Here is a 17,215-nt window from a genome sequence, read left to right as displayed (position 1 = left end):
GCCCTGGGCAGGGCCACCTCCCCCCAGCCCAGGTTGCTCCAAGCCCCGTCCAACCTGGCCTTGAACACCTCCAGGGATGGGGCAGCCACAGCTCCTCGGGGTAACCTCTTCCAGTGCCTGACCACCACCACCAAAGCAAAAAATTTCTTCCTAATATCTAATCTAAATCTCCCCTCTTCCAGTCTGAAGCCATTCCCCCTCGTCCTATCACTACATGTCATTGTAAAAAGTCCCTCCCCAGCTCTCCTGGAGCCCCTTTAGGCACTGGAAGGGGCTCTGAGGTCTCCCCTTTTTCGCCTTCTCTTCTCCAGGCTGAACCCCCCCAACTCTCCCAGCCTGTCCTCCCAGCAGAGGGGCTCCAGCCCTCCCAGCACCTCCTCTGGCCCCGCTCCAACAGCTCCGTGTCCTTCTGCTGTTGGGACCCCCCGAGCTGGAGGCAATATTCCAGGTGGGGTCTCACCAGAGCAGAGCGCAGCAGAGGGGCCGAATCCCCTCCCTCACCCTGCTGGCCACCCTGACTTTGATGCAGCCCAGGGTGCCATTGGCTTTCTGGGCTGTGAGCACACATTACCAGCTCATGTTGAGCTTCTCATCCACCAACACCCCCAAGTCCTTCTCCTCAGGGCTGCTCTCCAGCCGTTCTCAGCCCAGCCTGGATTTGTGCCAACCCGCCTGTGGACACAGAGCTGAGAGGCAAGCTTGCTTCCTGCCATCAGGGCAGGGAGTGGGGAAAGGCCTGTTTGGCTGCTGAAATGGGGGCTGTTTGGCCCAGCTGCATGCCTCTCAGGTAAAAGCCATCATCATCCAGGTAAGGATGGGTCCTGCTCCCAGCCAGGAACCACCTATGCGTTCCAGGAAAACAAGGAGGAACAGGATCCCACGCAAAACAAGTAAAAAAAAATCACCTCCGGAGGATAATAATAATGCCTAAAAACAAGCAGCGCTGTAGGCTGGCCCCCAACTTTTTGGCCAACACACCAAGAAGGTTAGAAAGAAACACACAGTGGTCCACCAGCACATAAACCTCAGCAGGTGCGGGGAACAGAAGCCCATGCCTGATAGCTTTGCCAAAAATTCTCAATTTTCCACTGTTGGAAAAGCTCAAGTCCCAGAACATTGCTGAACTGGAGGACAGGCAACATCCTGGTGGAGGGAATCCACACTATGTCCTTGGGATGACCCGTGAGCCAGTGACAAAGGAAGAAGCGTTCCCCGTGGGTAATTCTGCACATCGTGTTATTTGTGTGCACCTGGGGATGCACGGCCTGACCCAGCATGGCACTTGTCCTCTGACCACTTCCTCTTGGTCCCTACCCATCCATCCATGAATCCAGCCCAGGGCTATGAGGACAGCTATGCAAACAGTGCTGCCTCTCCTCTAGGAGGAGATAACTCACTTCTAACCATGCCCAGAAGAGCAAGTGCTCTCTCTAGGTCCAACATGCAGAGCCCGCTTTGGGCGTGGGAGTTGTGGGTACCTCCTGGTTCATCACACAATCACCAGCAGCCACACGTCCTTCACTGTAAAAAATACTCCTGTTTCATCTCTATCTTTCATTCTGGCAGAGTTTAAAACGCTGGTGCCCTGGCATGACGCCCCTCCATGGAAAAGGAAAAAGATGGTGGGATTTTGCAAAGCTCCCTGAGGTAAGTGGGAGAAGGACCCTTAAAACAGAACATGAGAAACGCCAAGGGAGAGACGAGAGGAAAGAGAGTGGAATAAGTGGGGTTCCTCAGATGAGGTCTTCCTGGAGGAGGAACAGGGCCCAGTGTGGGGAAGGAGGAGCAGGGACAATGTGGAGGTGGGGGAATGGGGCTGGGAGGAGGCAAGCAGCACCTGCTCAACCAACTCCTGAAGCCAGGCAGCTATTACAGTGCGATCAGCTATCAGCTGAACTAATCCCCAGTGTAATTCCAGTTAAACCCATGGTATTACATTTGGAATTAACTCAGCTAAATAATACCAGGGTCACTTTTTAGCATCTCTCATTTCGTGCTTTTCCTTAGATAGGTTTTAGGATTGTCCAGCTGAGGATTAAGTTCCTGCCATAAAAACAATATAGCATGGTTGGAAGAACAGGCAAACAAGCTTGAACACATTATCCATTGGAAAAGCACATCCTGGTACAAGGAACCCTCCCGCAACTGATTCCTAGCCAGGACACGGGCTACGCTTTATCCCCTGGAGGACATCAGGTGAAGGACCTGTTAAACAACTGGAAGTCTGGGGGTGCACAGCAAAATGGCACGAGCTGCTCAGCAATCCCACCACCACGGTGGCATCCAAGCGTTATCCAAGGCCATTTAGTCTGTTTAGCCGCCGCTCAGAAGTGACTTTATGCCGTGCTCTAATCAGAACACCCAGAGCCAGCATCTCATCTTTTATTTGCACATGGATTTGAGTAAATTTGTTAGCGTGCGAGCTTCAGAACTGATCAAATCAATGTTAACCTGGCAGCAAAAGTATGTCAAATCTCAGGGAAAATGTAGGTGATTACAGATTAACCATAGTTGTCATTGTATTTGTGGCTCTGCTCTACAGGAGCATAGAAGAACCTGTTGTTATGCCTGATGAGTTAATTATGCATCTTCATTTCTATACGTATTATTTTTAGGTGGGTTATTTTTTTGTTTAGTTGGATAAAAAAAAATATAATATTCTCCTTCTGTGGGATGAATTTTAAATTCACATCTTTACACCCTTACCCTTTCCTTTGTGTACCTTCAGGAAAGAAAAAGGGTTGAAAACACACCTGACAGACCAAAGCAAGCAGGGAAATACATTTACTGAAGAAAGAGGAGCAGCAAGAAGGGGCCTATGTAAAAGAAAAGGTAGAAAAAGGGGCTTCTGTAACCACAGACCACTTTATTCTGGCCTGACACACAACTAATTTCAGTAAGGGCATTTTCAGAGGCAGAACAGTTCTTTCTCATTAAAAATGAACAGTAGAAAGGTCAGTGGAAAGACAGAAAACTTGTGTTACTACATAACAGAAAAAATAGCATTGAGAGCATGTAACACCTCCATGTTTCCCCTAGATATCTATCAGTGAGACGGAAAACGAGTCAACGTTATCTCCATTTGTTGCATCATTCTTCATTTCTTACTTCATTAAAGTTATCTCCCTTCTAGGAATTAAATTGACTGCTCATAACCTGCCTGAGAATTTGAGCAAATAAGAAACATTTTGCGTATAAAAGATCAAGGGTGGTTTTTTTCCTCCTCTATTTTCCTCAAGCACAATGCAGAAGATGGTATGAACTTCTGTAACATTAACTTCTAATATTTAGATATATATGGCTATTGCCTCAAGTTTTAATTTGTTTGCGCTTTTCAAGGAAGTAATCGATGAAACAGAATCAGAAATCAAGCAAAAAAAATATCTAGTTTCTTACCTCAAGAGACATGCAAATTAGTGACACTCAATTAATTTTCATTAAAGAATTTCTCGGGCTATTTAACAAGCTGTAAGCGCTTCAGCCTACTGCAGTTGGGAAAAGCAGCAGCAGCACAGCAAAGCAGGCAGGGGGTCAAAATCTCTCCAGATGAGGGGGAAAGGGGAAAAAAAAAAAAAAAAAAAAAAAAGCCCCCGGGGGCAGCCTCTCCGCTTGGTAAAAAGCAGCTTCGGGAATGATTTGGCAACTTTTGGGCCCTATTACGTATGATAAAGCATTACAGGGAATATTTTTATTTGTGGGTGTTTTCCCTCTGCTTACAGGATCGGAGACTTTTGTTTCTCTCCTTACTGGGAATGACAGAAGAAAGTTATGCCTCCAGTACCTGCACTCGTGCATGCAGAATGGGGAAAAGTCTGTCTTGCCCCGACACCGAGATCTCAAAGAGGCAATAAATCTCCAGACAAAAAGCTTTCTTAAGAGCCCATTGTGCAACCTACTGTTCCACTAACAGGACCCACAGAGAGCGAAATCTATATATAACTCCACCAAACAGGCCCAGTGAGCAGCTGCTCGTGAGGTGTTTGCTACAGTCAACTTCTCAGTTCAAAATCCACTGCAGCACCTTTCTAACTGAAAATCCCATGCCAGTATAACCCAAGAAATTACCCCGAAGCGCCAAGATACACGAGAACGCTTGCAAGCCAGGCAGGGCCGCTGGTTTCCTCGATACCCACCTCGACATGCCGAGCGTAACAAGTTCACCAACAACGAAATGTCCCTTCCCACCTGCAAGGTGCCTGAGGAGGAAATGAAAACCTGCCACATCCTTTTTTGCTCATAGGACAGCATCAACGGCAGAAGTGCTGCGGCCTTTGGGCAAGTGTCATGGAAGGAGAGGGTCTTCTTGCAGTCTTCTCCCACTTGAAAGATTTAAAGGGGGAGGTCACCATCCCTGATTTTGCACAGCTATGTATTCTCAAATCCTTGCATCCCTTACCTTCCTGACATCTAGCTGGAAAAGCAGCACCCAAATTAACGTCCCAGCCTCAGGAGAAGGAGCCCAAAGATCAGCTGCAATGTTATTAGTGACACCATTCCCTCCGCGGGTTCCACCTGCTCTGCATCATACATTTGGCAAAGCAGGAGCAAAGGATGGAAGGAGCAGGAAGGATGGCCGAGCTTGAATTTGTGTGCCATGGAAGCCAACTCTCCCGTGTGCCAGGGCTACGCTAGCCGGACGAGCGATCCTCCCTGCATTCAAACTATTCCACTACTAGACTGCCTCTCCTCCGTTTTACTTGCTTTCCCAGCATTGGGGAACCTCTGCAGATGAAGGCTTCAGCATCCTGCTTAGTTTTTCGAGTGATGGAGACAAAGTTGGCATCTTCAGTATCATTTCTTCTCAGCTCCTCCAGCTTTGTTTGGATGCTGTTTTCCTATGTGATCAGCAAAGCACCTGCGCTTCCATGCTCCCCCAGTCCGCAGCCACCACAGCGTTACTCTCTGAGTTCGCTCACCACCCGCAAGCAGTGAGGAAGAGATCCTACAGAGGACAAACAGCCTAAAGGCAGCTCACAGGAGGGAGCCCGCAGGGTAAATCAGGGGAAAAACACCTAAGATAGGCAGACCCAGGCTCAGCAGCTTTTGGTTGTACGCAAACAACAAAGTCCCAGGGGAGTCTGTCACCCCAGTTAATGGACTGTCCTTCAGTCACCTGGAGCCTTACAAATTCTTCTCATTTTATACTGAATGCATCAAGATTGGTACCTTTGAAAATTAAATATTCCACAAATGAACATATGTAATACCTTTGGCATCAGCCTGCAAAGATAGCAGCCCTGATACTGAACTGCCCCAACAAGCAGTTCCAGCTTATCTAACTCACCTTTCACCCATGGCTTTTCACAAATAGTTTTCAATCCCATCTATAAGTCAAGCCTGGATCTGCAGCCCTGAAATCTCACACTCACAAAACACCGAATTAGAAAGTTTTATAAACCATAAAAGCAAAGCAAAGCACAGTACACTGGAATCACCAGAGACACAGGCTGGTAGGGCGCTAGCTGCTGGCATAAGCAATTAGGCCTTTTAATGAGACCAGGAAACATTATTGTTTTCCTCTCCTTGTTCTACAATTCAAACACGTGCAATCATCCCCAGCTTTTGGAAAGTTGTTGGAGATAAACAAAAGCTCCAGAAGTGACAACAAATCAGCCACAGAAACCTCCAGCACTGGCAACACCCACTGCTGTTGGGGACTGCCACAGCCAGCCAAAAACTTTAAGTTCAAAACCAGTTTGCCAAGATTTCACAACGGGAGAAACGAGCCCAAGACAGGAACAAGCTTTGCACCAACCTGGGTCTTTGCATCTTTACAGCACCATCCAGCAGTCAGGGAAACAAAACACTGCTCTCATTTTAGAATAAAGAGGGGAGGGAGAAGAGCAGAATATCATGGTAAATCAGGGTCTTCCAATCACCGGGGTGAGAGATATATTAAACTTCAGCTTAAGCTCTCAAACATCTTTGCATCCTTCTGTAGCTCACAGGAGAGGCAGCAGGACAAGGGTGAAGAGAGAGCTTTTAACAAGCTGCTATCTTAACTACTATCTCCTCCTCAAAGACAATTTAACAGCCACCTCCACGCTGCACACGATTCCCATTGATGGGAACATGCACTACCCACTTCTCATATCGCTTCAGAGCTCACTTTAAACAATCCAGATCTGGGATTTCCAGGTGTTTTTTTTATTATTTTTTTTTAATCCCTGTGCCTCAGTGACACAACCACTAATGCTCACCATGAGGGTCTTACTTTCCTACACACCCTCCAGTCTGTAGCTGACAGCTCTGAACATCCCCGGTGCAACTGGTCCAGCCATTGGGATAGCATCCCCGCACAGCAAGCCCAATACGTAGCAAATTCCCACAATCATAGGGAAATGGTAATAATGAAAAACGGACAATCACACAGCTGCTTCTTTCAATCTCCTTTTTAGAGCGGGTACAAACATTTGCCCTATCCTTCGAGCACCTCTCAACACCCATATTTCTAAGTTCTGACAGGGGTCCTCGACTTTTCTCACTCACCTCTTTATTATTTCTCTTTTTTCCTTATTCATATTTCTCTTTTTTCCTTTGCGTTAAGGTTTCTGTGCCGGCCCTGCAGAGGCCAGCAGCAACCTGAGTGCTGTTTTGCAGCCAAACTGCACGCTCTCCTCGCGTGCAAGAGCAACAACGGGTGATGCAACCAGGACAGCAAAGGATTTCGCTCAAAGGAGGAGGCAATGGAAAGCGCATTACAAACCCAAATCATCACCCAGTCGGGGCAGAGGTGAGGCTCCAAACCATGATCCAAAGAGCTCGATGTCCCGGTATGGATGCTGTACATGCAGCTTCACCTAGTGAGCTATCACAGAGCTGATCGAGCACCAGCTGCTTTCACAGCGGAGGAGCTGGTGTTCATCTCAGGACACAGACACGCAGGTCGAGGGTTTGAAGACACAATGCAGAGACAGTGGAGGTGATGGAGCAAAAAGCCATTGGGCAAACGCAGAATGAGAACTGAAAGGGCTTTTATTTGCCTGAAGGCTGCTGGCACTGCCTCATCTTTAGGTTGGATCTCAGCAAGACAAGTATAAAATATATCCCTACTGGGGCTTGGATGAGGTTCTACAAGGAAAAGAGTATTTGTCAGGAAGCAGAAACAGCCAGCAATTTCTGTCTGACTGACTTTCCACAGCTGGTCAGGGCAGCTCACAGCTCCAAACATGGCAGAGCTCAGCCAAAGCAAGTCTTTGACGCTGCAGTTTGCTCTACTCGTAAAAAAGTACTCTGATTTCTTCGCACTCGCCTTGAATGATGAATTAGTGACAATCAACTTTACAAATCCCTTTGGAAGCAAGGCAAGGCTTCATATCTTTTTGTGGTGTGTCATATTGCAGTAAAGATATTTATTTATTGTCTGTAATTTTCTGCTATAGATCCATTGCCTTTGCCCTTCTTGTCCCTATCACAGACTTTGGCCCATATCCCTACCTTGTTCCCTTTACAATACTGGAATAAAGATCTCAGTTCCCGAAATTACCTCAAAGGCTCATTTTCACAGACTCACTTTCCCTCCAGACTGCTGCAATCTGGGAACTCAGGAAAGGAGATTAAAAGCCACACGTCTTCTTCCAAAAGCAGGTTAGCACAGAAAAAGGCGTAAGATAGCCAGCCTGGTATCTTCGTAGATAAAACTGCCACCAAAGCAGTCACAGTCAAAGAAAAGTCAACAGAGATTAAGGAAGGGCCAAGGAAACCCAACCCTTCTAGGGCCAAGTGGTATTACAACTGGACGAGCACACGTAGGTAGCAAAGTCGTCTCCTATCACAACATTTTGAAGTCTTCAGTTCATCCTAATCCTCTTGCAAAGACACCAGCAGTGCACGAGAACAGTCCTACCTGTCCCTCCCTCTGTCTCCAGACCCCGGGCAGTTATGAACACGAGCTCTCTCTAGCACCAAGCACTTTTTCAGCCAGCACAGTGAACAACCCCATGGTATTCACTGGCTTTGTTGTTCGCCCATTTTCATCTGTCTTTACACCTGTGATGATTTAGGATCTGCAATACACTACTGAATTTTAGCACTTTTTCCTCCGTGCCATTTCCTAGTGTAATTAGTTAGCCTGCCTGGTAACCTGCGTAACTAATCAAGACAGACATAGACTGCCACCAACTAGGATAAATGACCATTCCTACAGGAAAGCATGTTAAGGACAAATTTTGTGAGATTTCAGGTTTGGTGAACTTTATCACAAGCTTGTAATTTTTAGAATACTATAGAGAAGTCTTTTTACCTTTCTCCTAGAAAAGCCATCCTTAATTACAGGCAATAAACTTTAAGAAATCAGGGTGTCGTTATTTACTAGTTGTGAAACGTGTTGGGTGCTTTATCCAAACACACTGATTTTATACATGAGAAGTAGTGTCTTTGAAAACACATATTGCATACAAGGAAATAACAGAAAATAATGTTTCTTTTCTTCTTAGCTGTTTCCTTCAAGTCGTTAAGAAAATGCGCAAGCCCATGCTGCCAACTGTGTGCCAGGAGTCCCTTGGCAAAGGAACAGCAAGTGATACCTTCTCCTGTGAACCTCAAACATCAACTCAATCACTGGAACAAAGGAGGAACAGACAAAGAGCAATGAGAACACGCACACCTTCAGTGCTCGCAACCCGATGGAGTTGACCAAACCACCGTGTTGCTCCTGGCAGGTGTTACTGGCAGGTGTCACGAGGGAGAAGAGACATGCTGAACGTCTTATTTCATAGTGGCTGGGCCCACCAGAACCAACGTTCTACCAGGACATTTCATAAAAGGGCCACGGGTATGTCTTGACACACGATTATCCATTAGTTCACCCCATGTCCAGCCAGAAGGCAGATGAGACCAGCAGTTCGGTGGTTCACATCAGCTCAATTGCCTCAACAGAGCATACTTGGGTGGTGGAGGGTCCTGCTTTTGTATGTCTTGGATGGCATTAGACTGAACACGTACCTCCTCAAGGTGTGCTTCAGTGATCTGCTCTCCCTCCCATTAAAGTCCACCCTTTAAAAAGCCATTAAAAGTTAAAAGAATACAGTGCACTGAACCAAAGCAACAACTATAAGGCAAGTTCCGCTTGCTGAACAGAAACCAAGAGACTTGACTGAACAGCAGCTTTCCTGCTCTGAGAGTTCAGTTCTATTCAGGCTTCAGCAGAGCATATCACCAGCAGTTACACTGCTGACCCAGCCACCCAACCCCTGTTGTCAGTATAAAGAAAGGGAGAGGGAGAAAGAAAAGAATCTTGTTTATTTGTTTACCCCGCTTTGTTTTGTGCTGCCCTTGAGCTACGCGGTTATGTCATCCTCAGAGAAAACTGAGTTTGGGGCGCTGGGGACAGGTAACCCAATCAGTCAGATTGAACTGCTTGGGAAGAACCTCAGGACGTAAAGAAAAGCCTTTTTCTCAAACATGGGTTAACAGCCCTTTAACTTTCCGTAGGATCCAATGTCAGCTGACGTCCATGCTACAGCAAACTAAGTGGCCCCCAAAACCATGACACAGTTAAAAACAACCTGAAAGCTCTCCATCGTCATACGGGACGGAAACAATTTCTCATTTACCATGAAAGCTGTCTCCTCCTGTTTAGTTTTCTGATCTGAAGGCTGCATGTGAGAGCTTAAGAAGTAGGTCACATGAGCCTCTGCAGTTAATTTTGTCTTGCCTCATTCAGCTGGAAGCCTGCAGCTCAAAGCACCACCTCCAGATTTGGCTTTTACACCCATCTCGAGCCCCATGCCAAAAGCTGGTATGAGTCAGCAGATGCAGCACCTTCTGGAAAAGAAAACTAAAAAGGACTTTAACTTATCAAGAACCCATTTGATTTACTATCTCTTTCCTGTCTGACCAGGGACATAGGGCACAGGGGCACAGGACAGTCAGGCCATGGCATGCTGGGAGTGGCATTTGCTACCAATTTTGCAATCAGAAAGCACGGAGATGGAGAAAGGGGGAGATCTGCTGCAGGGCAACACAGGAGTAACATCTCACCTGACCTCAAGCCCAGAAGAAGAAAAGCAAAGGTGGAACCTTCTAACTTTAGCCGTTGAGGCGCTGGATAATCAGTCCCTGGGGAGCTTAGCTGTTAACCCAAACGTCCAGGCTGGTGGGTTTGGGGCATTCCCTACAGCGGAAAGACACAAAAGACATGCCATTCTTTGCCACACAAGGGCTATGAGGGCTGAAGAACAGCCCTGTAATTCTGGGTTATGGGGAAATGAAATCGGAACCCCAAGGGCTTTCCGGCAAAGCCAAGCCACAGTAGGACTCTGCACGTGCTTGAGAGGGCTGGAAGCAAAGCCCCAGGCATTGGGTTTTATACAGCAGTAACGGATCATGAGAGCAGTGGACATGCAGGCAAATAGAGAAATGCAGAATATAATTAGTAAAGAAACGTGTTATACGCAAATCCATGCACAAGTAGTGACCTGTGACACCCGGTGAAAACGTTCTGTAGCAGAAGATGGGAGGTAGAGCACAAAACCTCCACAGTGTCATACAAAACAGCTCTCAACCAACCAAATAAATGTAAAAACCTCACTTGCATAATGATTAACCTTCCCAGGAGGGAAGGTAGGGGAAATCTCACCGCCAGCAAGCGAGCCATTTGTAAGACCTCATCTGGAAAACCGAGTACAATTGTGGTCATTTATGTTCAAAAGAACTGAAGTGAAACAAGAGCCAGTACCCAGAAGTAAGTCAGGTGAGGAGGAGAGTCAGGAGGAGAGATTAAGAAGGATCAACCTATCAGATCTGGCAAAGCAAACACTAAAATGAGATCCAAGTGGCAGCTCCAAGGGTACCAAGCAGGTCGGTGAGCATACATTGGAAGACAAAACTGGGACACAAATGCCAAGTATAAAGTAATAGGCTGGAAATCAAAAGACAAAGGTTTTAAAATCTCTCTTTTGGCACACATACCAGGAACTAGCAGCTTAGGGTTTTGGTTTTTTTAAAAATCAATATGTGGATATAGTTGTGAAGGACATTCTGTAAAATGGTAGCTGTGGAGGACACGTAATAGCCTACGGGATCTCCTCCCCTGCAACGTCAGGACAACTGTGGGGCCTCCCTTAGAACAACGCACTGTCCATCTGACTAGGAGTCATCACTTGTTTCTTCAAGTGGAGCAGTAACGCTTCACATGCATTAAATAAAACACACCTAATTAAAAGCATTAAAATAAATAAGCACAATAGAGTGGTCAGAGAGGATTAAGAGCCATTTCCCTGTGCTTTGGCCAGAACTATCCAGCCAAACTATCGCCTCTGACAGAGGAGACAGTGATTACGGATACACTGCTTGACTTTAGTTTCTGTCAAAATACCAGAACAATGATCAAACTCTTTGTAGGCATGAAGAAGCCAGCACCAAGATGAGCAACAGCTTGCAACGGCTGCCCAGTGCCAATCACGCTGCAAACAAGTCAGTTTTGCTCTACAGCAGAAATGAAACCTGGGGATGCCAGGTGACAACAAGGGCTAGAAAATCCTTGGGCTGCTGTTTCAGCTGACACTGCTAGTGATGCCTACACCCACAAAAGGGAAAGAAAGCACAGATACAGAACTCTGAAAAACAGACGGAGGGGATAGTTCACCCTCCAGGTGGAAAAAGGTATCCAGCAGAGTCCTACCAGGGTGAGATCTGAGTCCAGAACTGTCCAATACCTGTTCAATATAAGGGGAAGGAGGGGAAAAAAATCAGTGCTTACTGAATTTGCAGCTGGCACCACGTAGCAGATGCACCGAACGACAGATGAGAATAACGAATGCCCTCGACAAACCATCAGCAGATAGAGGATGCCACAGAGGACAGGAGGATGGAGTAGAGGACCTCTCAAAAACTCCTTTTACTTTATTTTCCTGTAATGCCATGCTTTGAAGCTGTGCAACTGATTGTTTAAAAAGATTCCCTCTACCATTCACCTCTCAAATTTATTCTAATGAAGTGATTATTCCTTAAGTTACCATAATCAAAAATACAGGATATTGTAAATTCATAAACATTAGAATACAAAATTGTTCCAATTTTTACATAACCAAAATACTCAGAGACCAGCAAATAGCCTCTAACAGCAAGAAGGAATACATTATACACAGAGGACAGGGTCTTCTTTGAGAAACAACCATAGACCTTTGGTTGCTGATTCTTTTAAATTCTGTCAGGAATGAGATGGATGTACCAGTGAAGAGCTCCAGACATTGGCCTGACGCTCACCACCTACCAAGGAAAGAAATGGGATGCTATTTGGTCTGTGTGGTGGTGGTGCGGAATAAAAAAAGAAAAAAAAAATATCTAGAAAACTTAACAAGAATCATCATTTCACTCCTTTTCAAGTCAATGGTGCACCTTCACCTTGAATACTGTCTGCAAGTCTGGTCCAGTAAATACATTTATAGGCACAGGGTAAAATTAAGCCAAAAATAGAAGTAGCAATGGTAACAATTAGAAGAACGGAATGATTTTGGCACAAGGAACAAATAGGCCAGATGGGCCTCTCCCACCCAGAGAAAAGAAAACGCAAGCTGTAAGGAGAGAGATCAAGCCTTTAACTCCTCTTCCAATAAAAATGCTCCATGGAATCAGATGAACTGCTGGTGTTCAGGAAAACACAACACTGAAAGAAGATCTGTATCACACAAAATGACTGAACTGCTCCAGAATACGTGCCAAGCTTTAGCATTTGCATATGGTAACTAACTCTGCTAATCGAATACGTCAGAAAAGCTATTACTGTTTTTAAAATCGCGGCTCCTAGAAACGTGACTGAATTTCCTGTCTAGCAGGTGGCAGGCTCAAATGAAATGGAAGGAGCTGGACCTTCACAAAGCCTACAGCTGAGCTGTAGCATCCACCACATCCCATCGCAAGGCAAATCCGAGGCTTTGGGGTCGGAAAGCGACATGAGAACCGTGTAGAAGAGAAATTGATTAAGAGCTATACATACAAAGCTAAATGCAAATCCACTTTCCTTAACTCCCGAAACCCCTGTAGCCGCAAATAGCCAGTATGTATGGGAACCTACGGAGAAATATTTGCTCTACCCTTACACATTTGCTTAGGCTCCACATCCTGCCAAAAGCCAGAGGTCACCAAGTTAAAGAACTTCCAGCCTGACCTGGTTCCTCTTTCTGGGGTGCATGCTTTGCTTCCCAGGATCAGCTGGGCACCTTCTGCTTCTGGAAGAGGTTCAGGATTTGCTACCACATCCAGTGAAGCGTTTGAGCACTACAGGTCACTAGTGTGGAAAAGTCTGAAGAGCTTTTCTGACCCCTAAATAATGAGTGATTCAGGTAGCTCCTTCTGTCCTAGTCCTTCAACAATAATCCCTTCCCTGAACACCGTCATTTGTTTTTTGTTAATTAAACACAGTAAGAGATGTGCTCAAACCTTTCAACAGAAAGTCAGAAAAACAATGCTTGCTTTAAACCCTTTTTCAAAGGAATTGCTTTAAAAAAAAATAAAAATCCCTCACCGTAAAGACCACATGGTATCAGCCTGAACCTCCCTGCCTTCTCTGTCTTGATTTTAAGTAAAAATTTCTCTTTAAAGTATCGAGCTAAATTGGAAAAAAGCTCTAACTGCAGCTTAATCTGTATTAATCTTAATTTTCCACTTCAGGAAGCAAACAAGGGAGGGGAAAAAAAGCCGTCCAGCCTTTACAAACACCTACCCGTATCAGATCTGGAAGCAGAACCTAGCTTTGGCCTGGCATATATTTCACAGTCAATGAAAACCCTCTTCAAAACCTTTGTCAGCATCAGAAACAAAGTAATTTAGAAATAGTTTTCTACTTACTGGACTACAAATCCTGAGAAATCAGGCAGAAAAACAGTACTGAAGAGCTGAACTGGATACACAGGAGCTGCTGATGAAGATGAATTTGAAGGTGGCAGCATATCAAAGACAAAACGCACCCACACCCCCATCGGTCAAACCAACAAAAAAAACGGATGGGACATTTGAAACGGAGAAACCCACTCACCATCACATGACAACATGGGTGACGAAAGTACAGCTGGCCTCAAGACAACAAATTCAGAGGAGGAGGAAGGGTGGGGAGAAAAAATCTCCCCCAGAAATCTTAAACAAAGTTATGAGCTCTCCCTGGCCCACCCGCTCCTGGCGTCACGCTTCGGTGTGGGCTTACCAACGTGTACTGTTTGCACTTGTATATAATTCTTCTTCTGATGGTCCATAACTGACTACCCTTTGAAGACTGTGGAGGATACGAGACCTTCACTTCAGTCCAGTAAGGTCAGTCCTTCGGATGGCCAGGTTTGAAACGACTCTGACAATCAGGAGAAATAGGCTGTAACTTAAAGCCCAAGAAAGGAAGGATTTAACAATTCGAAGATATTTCTGCCATCCCAGCAACTGCAAACCAACATCTGACAACACTAACTTCCTTTTGAAAAGTTAGACAACTATCAAAACGACCATTTAACATACTATACATCTAAAATAAAAGGGGGGCGGTGGTAATCCTGTTCTTCCCCTTAGTACGTTATATGTGGTTTTGGTATCTTGATTTTGGAGACACTTCACTCCTTTTCCTACAACTCTACAGTTTGCTGTTTTAGCAAGCTCTACAGATGCTGTTTTAAACAAACCAGCATCAATTGTTTTCTATTTCAAACTGTCTTACAGACTAATACCTCTGAAAATGAAGAAACAGCCCTTGATCAAAGATGATGCTGTTCCAGACACAGCACACCTACAAAAGTGCTGCAGCCTCAGCAGATGAGCACGCTGCAGGCAAAGCTTAATTTTTACGTACAGGTAATCAGAGAATTATCAAACTAAGTAGCTAATGGATGCTCAATAATGAGGATCTATTGCTAAACACCTACAAGAAATGACAGGTTAGAAAGTATTGCATGATGTACGTTTCTAATTCCTTATCAAATCAACAGTGTCAATCTCTTATTGAGGTAGAGTGATAATGTTTAGAAAAATAATACTGTAGCAGATTCTGGACTGCACAAAAACGCGTGTGTAACCATCACTCCACTTCAAAATGCACAACATTTTCAGACATTTTGCATACTTTAGTAATATCTGCAAAAGCCTTGTCAGGAAGCTATTGCTGTTTTTAAAACCAAGGCTCCTGGAAACAAGAGTAAATTTTCATTCACCTCAGAATGTGAGGGTAAAAACCTAATTAAGGCATTTTATATTAATCACCAAGCAATCTGACGACTTAAAATAACCAGAGACACCAGTGCAAGTAATAGCAGCCTACCAAATGTATTTTGAAGCAGAACACAGCAATGATACTAAAGATAGTGTCATTCCTGTTCATAAAACAGAGATGAAGAAAGTGCACAGTTTTATTTCACAGCACTAAAAATCCCAAACAAGTTCTCAAAATTCATCCAGTTAGTACCATATAATTACAAATTCGCATTGCGTCCAGCGATTTGACAGCATGACGCTAACCAGAACTACAGCAGCAGTACTTACTAGAAGAAAAAAATTAATTTGCGAGAAAGATTAGTTACGTTTTAGACATTTAACAAAATAAAATACATTTCAAAGGTATTTAAGACCAGCATCCAAGAACACTGTTGGTATTTTTCATCCATGAAAGCTTCCAGTTTCAGAAAGTTTGCAAACAAAGTCCTCAATGGACGACTGAGATGAGGTGTTTTGTCCAGAGCCAGGTGAAGGAAGAGAAAGCATTATTATTTTTCTTGCAGGACTTTTTCAGGATGTGGTAATCTGCAATGCCATGAGATACGGCAGCCTGTTTAAACACTCCTCACTGAGCTACTGCCCAACTTTACAGAAATTTTAGCTTTCCTTTTTAGTATATAAACAAATTTATACATTTACTAAAAACAAAAGAGTCCTACTGAAGTCCCCTCCCTAATGGTAAGAATCAGCCACGTGGCCAAGTGCCTTTACATGTCCAAACACTTCTATTGCTACAATGGTACAAAGTTTCCACATTCAGCCCCTAATTCTGCCAAAGGGGTGAGTCAGCACAGCCTTTAAAACACAGCTCAGAAACCAAAGAGCTGGTTTTCCTGTGCAGTTAATTGCTGACAGCCACTGAAGATATATCTGTTACTCTGGAGGACCTGTATGACAGACCTGTACTCCAAGGCAAAATAGAAAATAGCCTCTGCAGAGACATCCTTGAATCCCTTTGCACAGAATTTAAGCATACAATCAACTTGGTAATACAGAAGCAAATGATGCTTCACTATAGAAGAAATTTTTTGGTTCCTTCAGCTCATCTGGCACATGATCAAAGAAAAGCAGTCAAGCGCAATGTATTCCTTCTCCATAAGGAAGAAGGATGTATCCTTTAACAAACGTGATGTCTTCAAATGTCTGACTGAACTGACAAACAGAAATCCTCCATTCATCTCCAATAGTCAGGCTTTCAGCCCTTCTGTTCAAATCATGAATCATCACAGGATGACTGACTCACAGAAAAATAAATTTGTTCAAAGGTGGATTTTCTCACCCTTGCATCTGCTATTTACCAAACTTAACTGCCCTTAAACAAAGGTTCATTTCTTTGTAGCTTGCCTCCAATGTTGCAATAAAGTTCGTAACAGGCATCTGTCACAGTAGTTATGATCAGTTGACTTAGTCTCAAGGTAGTATCATGTAGAAAAGGAGACACACAAAGCTCATATAGCAGTAAAAATCATGTGCTGGGGCTGACAACTATCCTGACCTATATTCCTACATTTGTCTCGGCATTGATACTCCTCCCGAACCATTTCACCAGCTTCAGATAAAGAGCTGCAGAGACAACACAGGCAAGTGTTTCACCAGGATGCTAATGCTGAAATATCCACCAGTTTTAATCAGTATCTTCAGCAATCAGAACCTTGGTCTCCACAGAAATCGGTGCACTAAGGAAACAGGGCCCTAAATCCCAACCCTTAACTCAGAGTACAACAGTAAAAAACAGGTTTTTGATTGCTGGTCAGCTTACAGATACATAAACCTTAACTGCTTTTATACAAGGCGTATTAAAAAACAAATAAATTGACAGAAGCTTAAGTCCTCAAGAAAAATAAAAACCCACATACGCTAAGTTGAACTCCTCAACTCTGAGCCAGTTTGGCTTTCTCTTTCCCGTTTTTGCAGTTCAGTTCCCAGTTCTGAAGGTGAAGCTACAAAAACAAGTTACCCTGCAGCAACAAGGGTATAAATGTTTATAGCGCATCTGATACCCTGTGGTAATGACTTACACCAACCT

This window comes from Charadrius vociferus, unplaced genomic scaffold (assembly GCF_000708025.1).
Source record: "Charadrius vociferus isolate BGI_N301 unplaced genomic scaffold, ASM70802v2 scaffold390, whole genome shotgun sequence".
NCBI classification, from domain to species: domain Eukaryota; kingdom Metazoa; phylum Chordata; class Aves; order Charadriiformes; family Charadriidae; genus Charadrius; species Charadrius vociferus.
The sequence above is the reverse complement of the archived record's forward strand: the minus strand, read 5'-3'. Positions refer to the sequence as shown.